The sequence below is a fragment of the Pongo abelii genome, chromosome X (assembly GCF_028885655.2).
Source record: "Pongo abelii isolate AG06213 chromosome X, NHGRI_mPonAbe1-v2.0_pri, whole genome shotgun sequence".
In the NCBI taxonomy this organism is placed as follows: domain Eukaryota; kingdom Metazoa; phylum Chordata; class Mammalia; order Primates; family Hominidae; genus Pongo; species Pongo abelii.
Genome location: NC_072008.2, coordinates 88870705 through 88888864, shown reverse-complemented (window position 1 = coordinate 88888864; position 18160 = coordinate 88870705). Strand labels below are relative to the sequence as shown.

The 18160-nt window shown below is 34.5% G+C and overlaps 1 long non-coding RNA gene across 2 annotated transcripts in view; it reads left to right on the top strand.

Moving 5' to 3' along the window:
- LOC129052971 (uncharacterized) overlaps window positions 1–18160 on the top strand; it is a 328936-nt gene that overhangs the window by 15365 nt on the left and 295411 nt on the right. The window lies entirely within an intron of this gene.

Sequence of the window (18160 nt, the reverse complement as noted above, 5' to 3'; positions counted from 1 at the left end):
TATAGCCCTCTCCTCCACTAAGAGTAACCTTCTTCTGACTTCCATGGTTTGCTTTGTAGTTTTTCCACCCGTGTTCTGAAATAACAGTTCAGTTTTGCCTATTTTTGAATGTTATTCAAATGAAATCATACAGTATGTGCTATTTTATAACTGGCTGCTTTTGATCAATATAGTATAAGTGTGTGTCACCCACATTGTAGCATTAGTTGTCGTTCATTAACACTTCTGCATAGTACTTCATTGTGTAGATACACTATAATTTATTTATCCCTTTGTATTGTTGTTGGATGTTTGTGTTGCTTCTAGTTTTTGCTCTAAGGAATGCTGCTATGAGCATTTTTGCACATGGGTCTTTTACACATAACTTACATATCTGTAAGGCATATATATCTAATATTGGAATGTTGTGTTGTAAGATATCTCCAATTTTGCTAGATTACTCCAAATTTTTTTCCAAAATGATTGATCATATCAATTAACAGCCTTTTATTCCACACTCATTCAGAATATGAGAATTCTCATTGTTTCATTTTATCTTTCCTTTTTGTGACATTCCTGCTGTCATTTGCACATATATTGGGTTGTCTTACTTTTTCGTATTACATCTTTGTAGAAATGCTTTCTGTGTCCTTAGAGATCCCTTTGTTGGTTATATTTTTTCAACTATATTCTCCCATCCTGTGACTTACCTTTTACATTTCTTAATAGTTCTTTAAATGGAAATAAATTCTTAATTTAAAAAGTCAAATTTATTCATCTCTCCCCTTATAGTTAGTGCTTCTTATAAAATTAAGAAATATTTTCTTGTCCTGAGAGCATAAATGTATTTGTTTTTTGAGACAGAGCTTTGCTCTGTCACCCAGGCTGGAATGCAGGGCCATGATTAAGCTCACTGCAGCCTCAACCTCCCAGGCTCAAGCACTTTGGCCTCCCAAAGTGCTGGGATTACAGGAATAAACCACCATGCCTGGCTGATAAGATATTATTTTATTATCTGAAAGCTTTGTTGTTTTGTGTTTCAAACACAGGTCTATAATCTACCTGGATTAATTTTTGTGACCATGTGATGTAGGGCTCCAATTTTATTTTTACCCATATGGACAACTTGTTTCACCATTATTTATTGAAAAGACTGATTTACTTTGTTAATGTTGTATAAATCAAGGGATCCTACATGCATTTGTCTGTTTCAAGGTTTTCAATTATCTCTCATTTGGTCTATATATAAATCTGTGCAATTGCCATGTTCTTTTTTTTTTTTTTCCTGAGAAAGGGTCTTGCTGTGTTACCCAGGCTGGAGTGCACTGGCGCGATCATGGCTCACTGTAACCTCAGCCTCCCGAGCTCAAGAGATTCCCCCCACCTCAGTCTCCTGAGTGGCTGGGATTACAGGCGCATACTACCATGCCTGGCTAATTGTATTTTTTTGTAAAGATGAGGTTCTGCCATATTGCTCAGGCTGATCTTAAACTACTAAACTCAAGCTACCTTCCAGCCTCCTCTTACCAAAGTTCTAAGATTACAGGCATGAGCCACTGTGCCCAGATCATACTTTTTATTACTATAATTTTATAATTTCCTAAATAAATTTGCTAAAATTTGTTTTTTTCTCCAAGAATATCTTTTCTACTTTTAGACTTCTGTGTTTCCATATAAATGTTAAAATACTCCTGTCAATTTAGAAAAAAGCCCATTGAGATATTAATGGAGATTTCATTGAATTTATTCATTTTTTGACCATATGGGGTCTTCCAATCCATAAACATGTCATCTCTCTCTCTCTCTCTGTTAATAAAGTTTTATATCTTTCTATAGAAATCTTGTTCATTATTTTGTCATGTTTTGTATAGGGCACCCTTTTACAAATATCACTTTATAAACATTTGTTGCTATTGTATAGAGATATGATCGATTTTGCGATGGGTTGTTTAGTTTCCCTCAACCTGCTAAGTTCTTTAATTAATTTTAATATTTTATATATAGATTTTGTTAGATTTTCCAGGAACACAAACATATAACTTAAAATAATAAGTTTTATCTATTTGCCTCATATGTATGAAATATTAGATTTTTTCATCTATTCATTACTCCTGTGCAATAGGATTATACAACCCAGAACATTGTCACATGACTTGCTTGTGCATCTCTTTCCACCCGCCAGTACCTGTGGGAGGGCTATACTTTCTGCATCAATGACTTGATCATTTGAAATGGAACATGGTTTGGGTGATATCATGTGAATGAATATAGTGTGTGCCATGTTTGAATACAGGATTTAACTGTCATCTTGTAGACTGGTTTAGACTCTTTTGCACCTGTACGTCCCCTGTCTGAGGAAGAACATAACTCGAATGGGGCTGGTGCTTAACATGGGGCTAAGAATAAGAAGACATGTGAAGCTAAGCACAGCTGTGTAGAACTGCAATCAACCCACAACCTTCATGTCATGTAAGCAAGAAATAAGTGTTGCTGAAATTATTGGAACTGTTATTATAGTAAAAGTCGAAATAAAATACAATCATTTTAGCTTTTACTTTTGCAGCAGTTATTAAGCTATTGTCTTTCTGCTCTAAATTTACCCTTCTATTCTCTGCTCCGTGGGACTGAGGTGAAGCTCAGCACGGCACATTTTTTCTTTGCAACTTGGTTCTGCATTATATTTCTTCAATAGTGGGCCTTAGGAAGAGATTTTCCGGTTGTAGATGTGGGGGAAGGAATTTGTTCTTTCTTCCTTGCTTCCTGTTTCACTCCAGCAATGGCTCTTCACCCCAGTAGTGACATTTGGTTTCAATAGCAGTTGGTTCCAATGTCCAGCATTTCCCGACACTCCCAGATCCAACCCCATTATAAATACTTGGAGGTATTAACATAAACTGGAGGTATTACCTGTGGCCTGTTTTCAGAGGTCTGAGTCCCTGATTCATGAGATCCACTTCCAAGCTCCTGAATACCATCACTAGTCAGGCAGCATCCTCTCATAGAGGATTTCTCAAGTCTTTTTCTCCAAGCTTCTAGGTTCTGATAACTCTAATCTCTTTCCTTTGTCTCTCTAGGTCTAAGGGTGGTATCTGTTTCTGCAGTTGCTCTCTTGTTACCACAGTGTTTGCAACAACCTTTTCAGTCTTCTGACACCTATTTATATAACTCACATTATTAACTTATCTCTGCTAAATGGACCATTTTCTTGAGTTACTGCACCGGCTAAGACCTTTAGAACAATGTGTTTTTGTCTTGTTCCCTATCTCAAATTGAAAGTATTCAACATGTCATCATTAAGTATGATTTTGCAGTAGATTTTTCTGCTTTACATTTATAAAAAAATCAAGGAGTTTCCTTTTTATTCCTTGTTTTCCGGAAAGCTTTATCATTAAAGAAAGTTGATTTTACAAAAAAAATATTTCCATATATGTAAATAATCCTATGAATTTTCTTCTTTAGTTTGATATTGTGAGTTTCTGAGTATTAAATCAACACAGAATCCCTTGGATAAAACCAACTTGGCCCTGACATATTATTACTTTTACATATTGTGAAAATTATTTTGCAAATATTTTGTTTGGGATTTTTTAATTTAATTTTTTGTCGAGGTAAAATATATATATGAAATTTACCATCTTAAAAATTTTAAGCATACAGTTCAGTGGTAATAATTACATTTACATTATTTTTTTTCTTCTTCATCTCTCCTCTCCCCACCCTTACCAGTCTCGGGTAACCACCAACCTACTGTCTGTCTTCATGATATCCACATTTTTCGCTCCCACAAATGAGTGAGAACATGTGATATTTATCTTTGTGTTTGGCCTATTTCATTTAACATAATGGCTTCCAGTTTAATCCATGTTGTTGCAAATAAAATAATTTCATTTTTAATGGATGAATAATATTACATTGTGTATATATTCCAAATTTTATTTACCCATTCATCCATTGATGGGTACTTAGATTGATTTCATATTTTGGCTCTGTGAATAGTGCTGCAATTATGATGGAAGTGCAGATATCTCTTCATTATATTGATTTCCTTTGGGTATATATATCCAGTACTGGAATTGCCGGATCATACAGTAGTACTATGTTTCACTTTTTGAGGAACTTCCGTACTGTTTTCCATAGTGGTTGTACTAAATTACATTTCCACTAACAGTTTATAAGAGTTTCCGTTTCTCCACATCCTCACCAGCATCTGTTATTGCCTGTATTTTTGATATAAGTCATTTTAACAGAAGTGAGATGATAGCTCATTGTGGTTTTGACTTGCATTCCTCTGGTGATTAGTGATGTTGAACATTTTTTCATATACCTGATGGTCATTTGTATGTCTTCTTTTGAGAAATGTCTGTTCAGATCTTTTGCTCATTTTTAAACTGGAGTATTTGTTTTTTACTATTGAGTTGTTTGAGCTCCTTATGTATTCTGGCTATTAATCCCTTGTCAAATGAATAGTTTGCAAATATTTTCTACCACTCTGTGAGTTGTCTCTTTACTTTGTTGATTGTTTCCTTTGCTGTGTAGAAGCTTCTTAGGTCAATGCAATCCTATTTTTTTTACTTTAGTTGCCTGTGTTTTTGAGGTCTTAACACACACACACACAAAATCTTTTCTCTGACTAATGTCCTATAGCAATTCCCCAAAGGTTTTGTCCAGTAGTTTCATAGTTTCACGTCTTAGATTTAAATCTGTAATCAATTATGATTTCATTTCTGTGTTTGGTGAGAGACAGGGTCCTATTTTCATTCTTCACATATAGTTATCCAGCTTTCTCAACATTAGTGACATTGGCCTATTGTTTTTGTTGTTGTTGTGTCTTTGTCTGGTTTCAGTATCAGGGTAATGCTGACCTTGCAGAATGAGTTTGTAAGTATTCCCTCTGCTTCCACTTTTTTTTTTTTTTAAAGAATTTGAGTAGAATTGGCATAAGTTCTTTAAATGTTTGGTAGATTTCAACAGTGAAGCCATCAAGGCCTGAGCTTTTCTTTGATGGGAGACTTTTTATTATGGCTTCGATCTCGTTACTTGTTATTTGTTTGTCAAGGTTTTCTCTTTCTTCCTAGTTCAGTGTTGATAGGTTGTATGTGTCCAGAACTTTATCCATTTTTTTTTCTAGGATTTCCAATTTGTTGCCATATAGTTGTTCAAAATATTCTCTAATGATTCTTTGTATTTCTAAGAGTTCAGTTGTTATGCCTCCCCTTTTGTTGTTTGTGATTTTATTTATTTGGGTCATCTCTCTTTTTACTTGGATAGTCTAGCTAGAGGTTTGTTTATTTTGTTGATCTTTTCCAAAAAAACAACTTTTCACTTTATTGATCTATATTTTTGTTTTAGTCACCGTTTCATTGATTTATTCTCTGGTCTTTATCATGACTTTCCTTCTTCTAATTATGGGGTCATTTTGTTCTTACTTTTCTAGTTTTTGAGGTGCATCATTAGGTTGTTTATTTGAAGTCTTGCTACCTTTTTTTACATAGGTGTTTATTGCTATAAACTTCCTTCTTAGTACTACTTTTGCCGTATCCCACAAATTTTAGTATTTCCATTTTCATTTGTTTTTAAAAATGTTAATTTTCTTCTTATTTTCTTCATTGACTCATTCATCATTCAAGAGCATGTTGTATCATTTACATGTGTTTGTGTATTTTTTGAGGTTCCTCTTGTTTCTCTTGGAATTTATTTCTAGTTTTATTTCTTTGTGGTCAGAAAAGATACCCTATATGACTTCTACTTTTTAAAAAAATTATTCAGACTTGTTTTGTGGCCTAAGATATGGTGTGTTCTGGAAAATGTTCATGTACTGATGAAAAGAATGTGTATTCCGCGGCAGCTGGGTGAAATCTCTGTAAATATCATTTAGCCTTATTAGATCTAGTTTGTGTAGTTTAAATGTTCTGTTTCTTTGTTGATTTTCTATCTGGAGGATCTGTTCATTACTGAGATTGGAGTATTAAAGTTGCCTACTATTATTGTACTGCAACTTATCTCTTCCTTTAGATATATTGATGTTTGCTTTATATACCTGGGGGAGCTCCAGTATTGGGTTCATAGTTATTTATATGTTATATCATCTTGCTGAATTGACACCTTTATTATTATATAGTGACCTTCTTTGTCTTTTTCTACTATCTTGGATTTGTAGCCTATTTATCTGATATAAATATAGCCACTTCGGCTCTTTTTCAGTTTCCACTTGCGTGGAATATGTTTTTCTACCCTTTCACTTTCAGTCTAAGTTTGCCTTTGTAGGTGAAGTATGTTTCTTTAAGGCAGTATATAGTCAGGTCGTTCTTTAGCCATTCAGCTTTGTAATTGGATAATTGAGACTGTTTACATTCAGCATTATTATTGCTAAGTAAGAACTTACTACTGTCATTTTGTTGCCTGTTTTCCAGTTATTTTGGGACTCCTCTCTTTCTTCCTTTCTTACTATGTTCTTTTGTAGTTAAGTAATTTTCTCTGGTAGTATGTTTTAATTTGTTGCTTTTATTTGTAGTGAATCTATCATAGCTTTTAGTGCTGTGGTTTCTATGAGGTTTACAAAAACAGTTTATGGATTTAACAAGTTATTTTTAAAGAGATGAAAACTTATCTTAGGTCACAAATATAGAAATAGAAACAAAGGCAAAACACACACAACAAATTCTACACTTTATTTCCATATCGTCCATATTTTGACTTTTAGGTGTCTTAATTTACGTATTTTACAATACCTATATCTTAACAGGCTTCCATAGCTATGATTTTTTTGGTAGATTTCTCTTTTGGACATAATAGACTTATGAGTGGACTGCACAATACTCTACAATAATAGAGTATTCTTGGCTTGTCCAAGTACTTAATTTTACCAGTGGGTTTTATGCCTTCAAATGTTTTTCTGTCTTTCTTTTTTTGCACATTAGTAGTTTTGTTTTTTGTTAGATTGAAGAACTCCCTTTAGCATTTCATGTAAGATGGGTCTGGTGGTGGTGAAATATCTTAGGTACTTAGATATGGTTTTCTGTGAAAGACTTTATCTCTTCTTCATATTTGAAGGGTAATTTTGTTTAGTACATTATTCTTGGATAGTGTGTTTTTTCTTTAAGCACCTTGAAAATGAAACATCATACAACTCCCTACTGGCCTGTATGATTTTCCTTGAAAATGCTGTTGCCAGATGAATTGGAACTACTTAACATGTTATTTGCTTATTTTCTCTTGCTGCTTTTAGGATCCTCTATTTGTTCTTGCCCCTTGAAAGTTTGAGTATTATATACCTGGGGGTTGTCTTATTTAGGTTGAATCTATTTGGTGTTCTCAGACTTTCCTATATCTGAATATTTATATTTTTTCAAGTTTTGAATAGTTTTCTGTTATTATTTCTTTATTAAGCTTTCTATCCCTTCATCTTGCTCAGCTTCCTCTTTAACACCAATTCTTAGATATGGTCTTTTGAAGTATTTTCTGTTAATATATCTTGTAGTCATCTTCGTTTTTTTTTTTCGTTCTTTTTTTTTCCCTCTCACGGTGCATTGTCAAATAGACGGCATTTGAGGTCCCTGAATTTTTCCTCTGCTTGATATATTCTCCTGTATATAGCCTCTAACTTGTTTTTCAGTTTAGCAAATATATTTCTCAGCTCTAAGATTTATATGTTTGAGTTTTTAAATTATTTCAACCTTTTTGGTAAATTTATCTGATAAATTTCTGTGTTGGTTTTCTGTGTTGAAGACCACTGAGTTTCATTAAAAATCCTATTTTGGGGGGAGGGTTTATTTTTTAATTTATTTTTTATTTCAGTAGTTTTTGGGAACAAGCAGTTTTTGGTTACATGGATAAGTTCTTTATTGGTGACTTCTGAGATTTTGTTGCACCTATCACCCAAGCAGTGTACACTGTACTCAGTGTGTAGTATTTTATTGCTCACCATCTTCAACCCTTCCCCATGAGTCCCCGACATCCATTATATTGTTCTTCACAAAACAGTAAAGGCTTCCAAATTGATAAAAAGAAAGTTAAATTGTTGCTGTTTGCTTAAACCCCCAGAAAACCCTCATACCTCTACAAACACATGGAAATTAAATAATCTCCTCCTGAATGATCTTTGGGTCAGCAATGAAATAAAAATGAAAATTTAAAAAATTATTTGAACTGAATGATAGTAGTGACACAACCTATGAAAACTTCTGGGATACAGCAAAAGCTGTGCTAAGAAGAAAGTTCATAGCATTAAACCCCTACATCCAAAAGTCTGAAAGAGCACAAATAGGCAATCTAAGTTCACACCTCAAGGAATTAGAGAAACAAGAAAAATCCAAACCCAAACCCGGAAAAAGAAAAGAAATAACTAAGATCAGAGCAGGACTAAATGCAATTGAGACAAAAAATACAAAAGATGAATAAAACAAAAGCTGATCCTTTGAAAAGATAAACAAAATTGGTAGACCATTAGTGAAATTAACCAAGAAAAGAAGAAAGAAGATCCAAATAAGCTCAATTAGAAATGAAATGGGAGATATTACAACCAATACCACATAAATAAAAAGGATTATTAAAGGCTACTATGAACACCTTTACATACATAAACTAGGAGATAGATAAATTCCTTGAAATATACCTTTCCAGATTAAACCAGGAAAAAATAGAAACTCTGAACAGACCAATAACAAAAAGCGAGATTGAAATGGTAATTAAAAAATGGCCAAAAAAATCCAGGACCAGACAGATTCACAGCTGAATTCTGCCAAACATTCAAAGGAGAATTGGTATCAGTCCTGCTTAAACTATTCCAAAAGATAAGAGAAAGAAGGAATCCTTCTTAAATCATTCTATGAAGCCAGTATCACCCTAATACCCAAACCAGGAAAGGACATAACAAAAAAAGAAAACTACAGACCAGTATCTCTGAAGAACTTAGATGCAAAATTCCTCAACAAAACATTAGCTAACCGAATCCAAAAGCATATAAAAAAATTATCCACCATGATCAAGTGGGTTTCATACCAGGGATGCAGGGATTTTTTAACACATACAAGTCAATAAATGTGATACACCACATAAACAGAATTAAAAACAAAATCATATGATCATGTTAGTAGACACAGAAAAAACATTTGACAAGATCCAACATCCCTTTATGATTAAACCCCTCATCAAAATTGGCATCAAAGGAGCATACCTCGAGATAATAAAAGCCATCTATGACAAATCCACAGCCAACATTATACTGATCAGGGAAAAGTTGTAAGCATTTTCCCTGAGAACTGGAATGAGACAAGGATGCCAATTTTCACAACTTCTGTCAAAGTCCTAGCTAGAGCAATCAGTCAAGAGAAAGATGTAAAGGACATCCAAATTGGTAAAAACGAAGTCAAACTGTCACTGTTCCCAATGATATGATTGTATACCTAGAAAATCCTAAAGACTCGTCTAAAAAACTCCTCAATCTGATAAGTGAATTCAGTAAAGTTTCAGGATACAATATCAAAGTACACAAATCAGTAGCTCTGCTGTATATCAACAATGACCAAGCCGAGAATCAAGTCAAGAACTCAACCCCTTTTACAACAGCTGTGAACAAACAAACAAAACAAAACAAACAAACAAAAAACTATTTTGAATTCTTGGTCAGAGTGCTCACAAATTGCTGTTTAGTTAGGGTAAGTAACTGCATTTTTGCTTTGTCCCTTTGTGGCAGTCAGGTTTCCTGTTCGTGGTTGTTTCTTGTAGGTATATGTCTATATCTTTTCATTAAATGATTAATTGGTTATTTATGTCAGTTTTCTCTGTACAGATTTTACAAAAAAATTGGCAATCTTTGCTTAGTAAATATTTACTGCTCAGTTGCTTTGTCCTTTTCACCTCTAGGTCACACTTTAAGCCCAGTTTCACTTTGGCTCTAGTAAATGATAGAAGTGCTGCCTGTCCAGAATAGGAGAGACCTAATGGGATTATACAAGCAGTGTGGGAAGGCGGGCTAAGGAAGGGTTTGCACCCAAGAGACTAGTGAAATGTACCTTATACAGCTTGGTGCTGTTGAACAGTCACTCTAATTTAATGTATCCTTTGGCTGAGTTACACGGAAGTGTTTCCAGGACTGGGGATGGTAGTCCCACTCCCCATTTTGTTTCTGCTTGTCTTCAGGGATATTTCTTCCTTCAGGCAGTCACAATGCGTCCTGCAGGTTAAGGCAAGAACAGATCTCCTGCCAGGGAACCCAGACTGGTGACAGAGCTTGTTTACCACCTCAATCTCACTTTCTCCAGTGTAGAAACTGCGAATTGGTGAAATATTTTTCATACACTTGTTGCCAAGCAGAATACAAGAGTAGGAGTACTGCAGATGTGGAAGTCTAATTCTCCAACCATCTGCTCAGGGGTTTTCCACTTCTCTGCAGCCCTGGGATCTGTCTCATCCTTATATTTGAGTTCTGGGTTGTTTCTGTTGAAAAACTTGGTGCTGTATTGTTTTTTGTCTTCTGTTGGTGATGAAGAGTGAAGCCAGCTTGCTTATAATAAAGCTGACATTTTAAAACCGTTTAAGTTCTTGTTTAGGATATTTTCATATACTTTTATATATGAGATTGGCTGGTGTTTTTTCTTTCTTCTTTGTGTTTGTTTTTGTGGTAAAAAGCATATAACATGAGATCTATACTGTTAATACATTTTTAATGTACAGCACAATATTGTTAAGTATAGGAACAATGTTGTACAGATCATCTCCAGAACTTTTACATGTTGCATGTCTAAAAGTCTATATTCATTGAACGGCAACTCCTCATTTCTTTTTTTCTACAGTCCCTGACAACCACTATACTATTTTTTTCTTTTTTACATTGCATGGTTCAACAGGGATAAATTCAAATTGTTGATGATGAATGATCATTTTGATGTGCTGTTATAGTTAGTTTGCTAGTATTTTATTGACGATTTTGTATGTATATACATTAGGGATATTGACCTGTTGTTTTCTTCCTTTTTAGTGTCTTTTTCTGGCAAACCTCATGTAATGAGCTTGAAAATGCTCCTGCTCTTCAATTTTTTGAAAGAGTTTGAGAAGAATTGGCATTAATTATTCTTCAAATGGTAAAATTCATGAGTGAAACCACCTGAACTTGGGTTTTTCTTTGTTGTGAGGTTTTGATTACCGATTCAAGTTCATTATTTATAGGTCTGTTTATGTTTTCTACTCATAGTGCAGTCTACTTTTGCAAATAGAGAAATAGAAAATTACTTGCTCTTAATAGAGGTCACATATTAAATGCCCACTGATATGGTTTGGCTGTGTCCCCACCCAAATCTCATCCTGAATTGTAGCTCTCATAATTCCCACGTGTTATGAGAGGGACCCAGTGGGAGATAATTGAATCACGGGGGCAGTTTCCCCCATACTGTTCTCGTGGTAGTGAATAAGTCTCGTGATATCTGATAGTTTTATAAGGGGAAACCCTTTTTTGCTTGGATCTCGTTCTCTCTTGCCTGCTGCCATGTAAGATATGCCTTTCACCTTCTGTCATGATTGTGAAGCCTCCCTAGCCATGTGGAACTGTGAGTCCGTTAAACCTCTTTTTCTTTATAAATTACTCAGTTTGGTGTATGTATTATCAGCAGTGTGAAAACTGACTAATAACATCACATCATATTTAATGATGAAAAGCCAAAATATTTTCCTCTAAGTTCCGAAAGAAAACCAAGTAAAACAAGTATGTTTATAGGGGTTGATCCATTTTTTTTCTAGCTTATCCATTTTGTTGGTGTGTACTTTGTTTATAGTAGTCTCTTGGAATCCTGTTTATTTTTATGGCATCAGTTGCAATGTATCTTTAATTTCTAATTTTATTTAATTGCACTTTCTCCCTTTTTTCTCTGTTAATCTAACTACATGTTTTTCAACCTTATTTGTCTTCTAAAAAAATCAATCCCTAGTTTCATTGGTTATTTTCTCTTCTCTGTTTCATTTATTTCTGCTGTAATTTCATTTTCTTTCTTTTGCTAACTCTGAGCAGAGTTTGTTTTTCATTTTCTAGTTCCTATAGGCATAAAGTTAGATTGTTAAGAGATGTTTCTTCTTTCTAATATAGGCACTTATCAAAATAAAGTTTTATGTTAATACTGCTATAGTAATATCATATAAGTTTTAGCAAACATCCTATAAGTTTTGGCAAATGACAGAGTTTTGTTTTTAATTTGTGTCAATATATTTTCTATTTTTTCTTTTACTTTTTGTTTTTAGTTCTTTGGCTATGCATAAGTATATTGTGTAATTTCCACATATTTGTAAATTTTGCTGTTTTTCTTCAACCACTTTTATTCTGTCATGGTTAAAAAATATACTTGGTATGATGTCAATCTTCTTAAATTTGTTTTGTGGCATAAGATGTGACCTATCTTGGAGAATGTTTCTCATGCACTTGAGAAGAATGTTTATGATGTTGCTTTTGGGTGGAATGTTCTGTATATGTCTTTTAGATCTTTTTGATCCATAGTGTTGTTTACATCCTCTTTTTTGTTTGTTTGTTTGTTTACTTGTTTGTTTTTGAGACAGGGTGTCCCTCTGTCACCCAGGCTGGAATGCAGTGGCGTGATCTCAGCTCTTTCCAACCTCTACCTCCTGAGCTCAAGTGATCCTTTCACCTCAGCCTCCCAAGTGACTGGGAATACAGGCACAAGCCACCACGCCTAGACAATTTTTGTATTTTTTGTAGAGACAAGGTTTGCCATGTTGCCCAGGTTGGTCTTGAACTCTTAACCTTAAGCAATCTGCCCACCTCAGCCTCCCAAAGTGCTGCGATTACAGGAGTGAGCCACTGCACCCAGCCACATACTCTGTTTTTGTATTCATCTTCTGTCTAGATATTCAACCTGGGATTGAAAGTGGAATATTGAAATCCCCTACTATTATTCCTACTGTTATTCTGTTGCCTATTTCTCCCTTCAGTTCTTTCAATATTTGCTTTATATTTTGGGGTCTCCAGACATCTGGTGTGGGTGTGTGTATGTGTTTATTTTAGGTTCAAGGGTGCATGTGTAGTTTTATTATATAGGTAGATTGTGTATCACAGGGGTTGGGGATACAGATTATTTAATCATCCAGGTAATAAGCATAGGATAGAATAAAATGATAGGTAGTTTTTCAATCCTCATCCTCCTCCCATTGTCCACCCTCAATTAGGCTCCAGTGTCTGTTGTTTCCTTCTTTGTGTTCATGTGTACACAGTGTTTAGTGCCCACTTATAAGTGAGAACATGTGCTAGTTTGCTAAGCATAGTGGCCTCCAGCTCCATCCATGTTGCTGAAAATGGCATTATCTCATCCTTCTTTATGGCTGAAGAGTATTCCATGGTACATGTGTACCACATTTTCTTTATCCAGTCTACCATTGATGGGCATTTTGGTTGATTTCATGTCTTTGCTGTTGTGAATATTGCTGCGATGAACATGTGTGTGCATGTGTACTTATGATAGAATGATTTATATTCCTTTGTGTATATACCCAATAATAAGATTGCTGGGTCAAATGGTAGTTCTATTTTAAGCTTTGAGAAATCACCAAACTGTGTTCCACAATGGCTGAAATAATTTACATTCCCACTAGCAAACTATAATCATTCCATTTTCTCTGCAACCTTGTCAGCATCTGTTATTTTTTAACATTTAGTAATAGCCATTCTGATTGGTGTGGAATGGTATCTCATTGCGGCTTTTATTTGCATTTCTCTAATGATTAGTGATTTTGAGCATTTTTGTTTGTATGCTTATTGGCCACTGTATGTCTTCTTTTGAAGATTATCTGTTCATGTCCATTGCCCACTGTTAAGTGGCATTGTTTATTATTATGCTTCTTAATTTAAATTTCTTCTAGATTCTGGATATTAGACCTTTGTCAGATGCATGGTTTCCAAACATTTTCTTATTCAGATTTCTTTATTCAGATTTCTTATTTCTTATTTCTTTGTCAGAGGCATGGTTTCCAAACATTCTCTAATTTATCTGTTTACTCTGTTGATAGTTTCTTTTGCTGTACAGAATCTCTTTAGTTTAAACAGGTCCCATTTGCCAATTTTTGTTTTCATTGTAATTGCTTTTGGCTTTTTCTCCATGAAATCTTTTCCAGAGCTTATGTCCAGAATTGTATTTCCTAGGTTTTCTTCAAAGATTTTTATAGTTGTAGGTTTTACATTTAAGTCTTTAATCCATCTGGAGTTGGTTTTTTTATATGATGTAAGTAAGTGGTCTACTCCCTTCCATCTTCTGCAAATGGCTAGCCAGTTATTCCAGCACCATTTATTGAATAGAGAGTTCTTTCCTCATTGCTTATTTTATTGACTTTGTCAAAGATCATATGGTTGTAGGTGTCTGGCTTTATTTCTGGACTCTTTTCTGTTCCATTGGCCTATGTGTCTGTTTTTGTAACAGTACCATGCAATTTTGATTACTATACCCCTGTAATACAGTTTGAAGTTAGGTAATGTAATATAGTTTGAAGTTAGGTAATGTGATGCTTCCAGCTTTGTTCTTTTTGCTTAGGACTGATTTGGCTATTCAGGCTCTTTTTTTGGTTCCCTGTGTATATAAAAACAGTTTTTTTCTAATGATTTAGGAAATACCATTGATAGTTTGATAGAAATAGCTTTGAATTTGTAAATTGCTTTTGGCAGTATATCCATTTTAATGATACTGATGCTTTCTTTTCATAAGCATGGAATGTTTTTCCACTTGTTTGTGAATTCTCTGATTTGTTTCAGCAATGTTTTGTGATTCTCATCGTAGATATCTTTTCCCTCCCTGGTTAGCTATATACATAGGTATTTTATGCTTTTTGTGTCTATTGTGAATAGGATTGTTTTCTTGATTTGGCTCTCAGCTTTGATGTGGTGTGTTTATAGAAATATTACTTACTTTTGTGCATTGGTTTTGTGTACTGAAATTTTGTTGAAGTGGTTTATCAGATCTAGGAGCTTTTGGCAGAGACTATGGGATTTTCTAGGTGAAGAATCATGTTGTCTGCAAACAAATAGTTTGACATCCTATTTAGATAGCTCTTATTTCTTTCTCTTGCCCAATTGCTCTGGTTTGGTCTTTCAATACTACCTTGAATAGGAGTGGTGAGAGTGGGAATTCTTGTCTTGTTCTGGTTCTCAACAGGAATGCATCGGCTTCTGCTTATTCAGTATAATGTTGGCTGTGGGTTTGTCAGAGATAGCTTTCATTATTTTGAGGTACATTCCTTCAGTGCCTAGATTGTTGCAAGTTTTTAGTATGAAGGAATGTTGAATATTATAGAAAGCTGTTTCTGCCTCTATTGAGATGATCTTTTTTGTTGTTTTTAGTTCTGCTTATGTGATGAATCTCATTTACTGATTTGTGTATATTGAACCAACCTTATGTCACAGAGATAAAGCCTACTTGATCATTGTGGACTAGCTTTTTGGTGGGCTGTTGGATTCAGTTTGCTAGTATTTTTTTGAAGTTTTAAATCTATATTCATCAAGGATTTTCGCCTAAAGTTTTCTCTTTTTTTGTTGTGTTTCTGCCAGGTTTATCAGAATAATGCTGCCCTCATATAATAAATTAGGGAGTCCCTCGTTCTCATTTTTTGGGGGAATATTTTCCATAAAAATGGTACTAACTCTTCCTTATACACCTAGCAGAATTCATCTGTGAATCTGTCTGGTCCTTTTAGTTGGTAGGCATTTTCTTTTTTTTTTAATTTTTTTTATTTTTTTTATTTTTATTTTTTTCTCTATTATTATTATTATTATTATTATTATTATTATAATACTTTAGGCTCTATGGTACATGTGCACAACATGCAGGTAAGTTACATATGTATACATGTGCCATGCTGGTGCGCTGCACCCACCAACTCGTCATCTAGCATTAGATATATCTCCCAATGCTATCCCTCCCCCCTCCCCCCACCCCATAACAGTCCCCGAAGTGTGATGCTCCCCTTCCTGTGTCCATGTGTTCTCATTGTTCAATTCCCACCTATGAGTGAGAATATGCGGTGTTTGGTTTTTTGTTCTTGCGATAGTTTACTGAGAATGATGATTTCCAATTTCATCCATGTCCCTACAAAGGACATGAACTCATCATTTTTTATGGCTGCATAGTATTTCATGGTGTATACGTGCCACATTTTCTTAATCCAGTCTATGATTGTTGGACATTTGGGTTGGTTCCAAGTCTTTGCTATTGTGAATAATGCCGCAATAAACATACGTGTGCATGTGTCTTTATAGCAGCATGATTTATAGTCCTTTGGCATTTTCTTACTAATTCAACTTTGGAATGCATTATTGGTCTTTTCAAGGATTCAGTTTCTTTCTGATTCAATCTTGGAAAGTTATACATTTCCAGGCATTTGTCCATTTTTTTAGGTTTTCCAGGTTGTGTTCATAGAGGTGTTTGTAATAGTCTTTGAGGGTTTTTGGTATTTCTGTGGCATCAGTAGTAAAGTCCCCTTTGCCATTTCTGATTGTGTTAATTTGGATCAGCCTGTGATCTATCAATCTTATTTATTCTTTCTAAGAATCAGCTTCTGGGTTCATTGATTTTTTTTGTATAGTTCAGTTCTGATTTTGGTTATTTGTTGTCTTCTGCTAGCTTCAGAGTTGGTTTGCTCTTGTTTTTCTAGTTCCTCTAGGTGTAATGTTACATTGTTAACTTGAAGTCTTTCTAAATATGGGTATTTAGCACTATAAGCTTTTCTCTTAAAACGGCTTTAACTATGTTCTAGAGATTCTTGTATGATGCGTCTTCATTCAAATTAGCTTGAAAGATTTTTTTGTTTTTTTATTTAATTTTGTTGTTTACCCCAAAGTCATTCTGGAACAAGTTGTTTAATTTCCATGTAATCGTATGGTTTTCTGTTCTATAGATGTCTGTCAGGCCCATTTAGTCAAGCATAAAGTTCAGTTCCCAAATATTTTTGTTAGTTTTCTGTCTCGATGATCTGTCTTATACTGTCAATGAGATGTTTATGTTTCCCACTATTTTTGTGTAGTTATCTAAGTCTCTTCATAGGTCTCTAAGGCTTACTTTATGAATCTGGATGCTCCTGGGTTGAGTGCACACATATTTAAGATACTTAGATTTTTCTGTCGAATTGAACCCTTTACAATTATGTAAAGTCCTTATTTGTCTTTCTGATATTTGTTTGCTTAAACTCTGTTTTGTCTGAAATTAAAACCACAACCTGTTTTCTTTTTCTGTTTTCTGTTTGCTTGGTTCATTTCTCTCCATCTCTATATTTTGAGACTATGAATGTCATTGTATGTGAGATGGGTTTCTTGAAGATCTCATACAGTTCAGTCTTGCATCTTTAGCCAGCTTGCTACTCTGTGCCTTTTAATTTGGGCATTTGTCCCATTTACCTTCAAAGTTAATATCAATATTTGCAGATTTGATCCAGTCAATGTGTTTTTAGCTGGTTATCATGCAGACTTCATTGTGAAGTTGCTTTATATTATCAATTGTGTATGTGGTTAAGGCCTTAAATGTGTTTTTGTGGCATCCAGTAATGGTCTTTTCTGTTCATATTTAGCATTCACTTAAAGACAGGGCTGGTGGTAATAAATTTCCATAGGATTTGCTTGTCTGAAAAGGATCTTAGTTCTCCTTTGCTTATGAAAGCTTGGTTTGGCTGGATATGAAATTCTTGGTTGGAATTTCTTTAAGAATGCTGAACCTAGGCCTCCAATCTATTCTTGCTTGTAGGGCTTGTGCTGAAAGGTCCACTGTTAGCCTGCTGAGGTTCCCATTGTAGGTGTCCAAACCCTTCTCTCCAGAGGCCTTTACCTTTTTTTCTTTCATTTCAACCTTGGAGAATCTGATGACTATGTGTCTTGGGGATGGTCATCTCTCCCTGGGGTTCTCTGTATTTCCTGAATTTGAATGTTGGTCTCTCTAGCGAGGTTGGGGAAATCTTTATGGGTAATATCCTCAAATATGTTTTTTTGAGTTGCTTGCTTTCTTTCCCTCTCTTTCAAGGATGTCAACGAGTCATAGATTTGTCATCTTTACATAAATTCATATTGTTCAAAAGTTGTGGTAATTTTTCTTTATTGCTTTTTCTTTATTTTTTTATGAATGACTTATTTCAGAAGGCCAGTCTTTGAGCTCTGAGATTCTTTCCTCAGCTTGGTTGATTCTGCTGTTAATATTGGCAATTATATTATGAAATT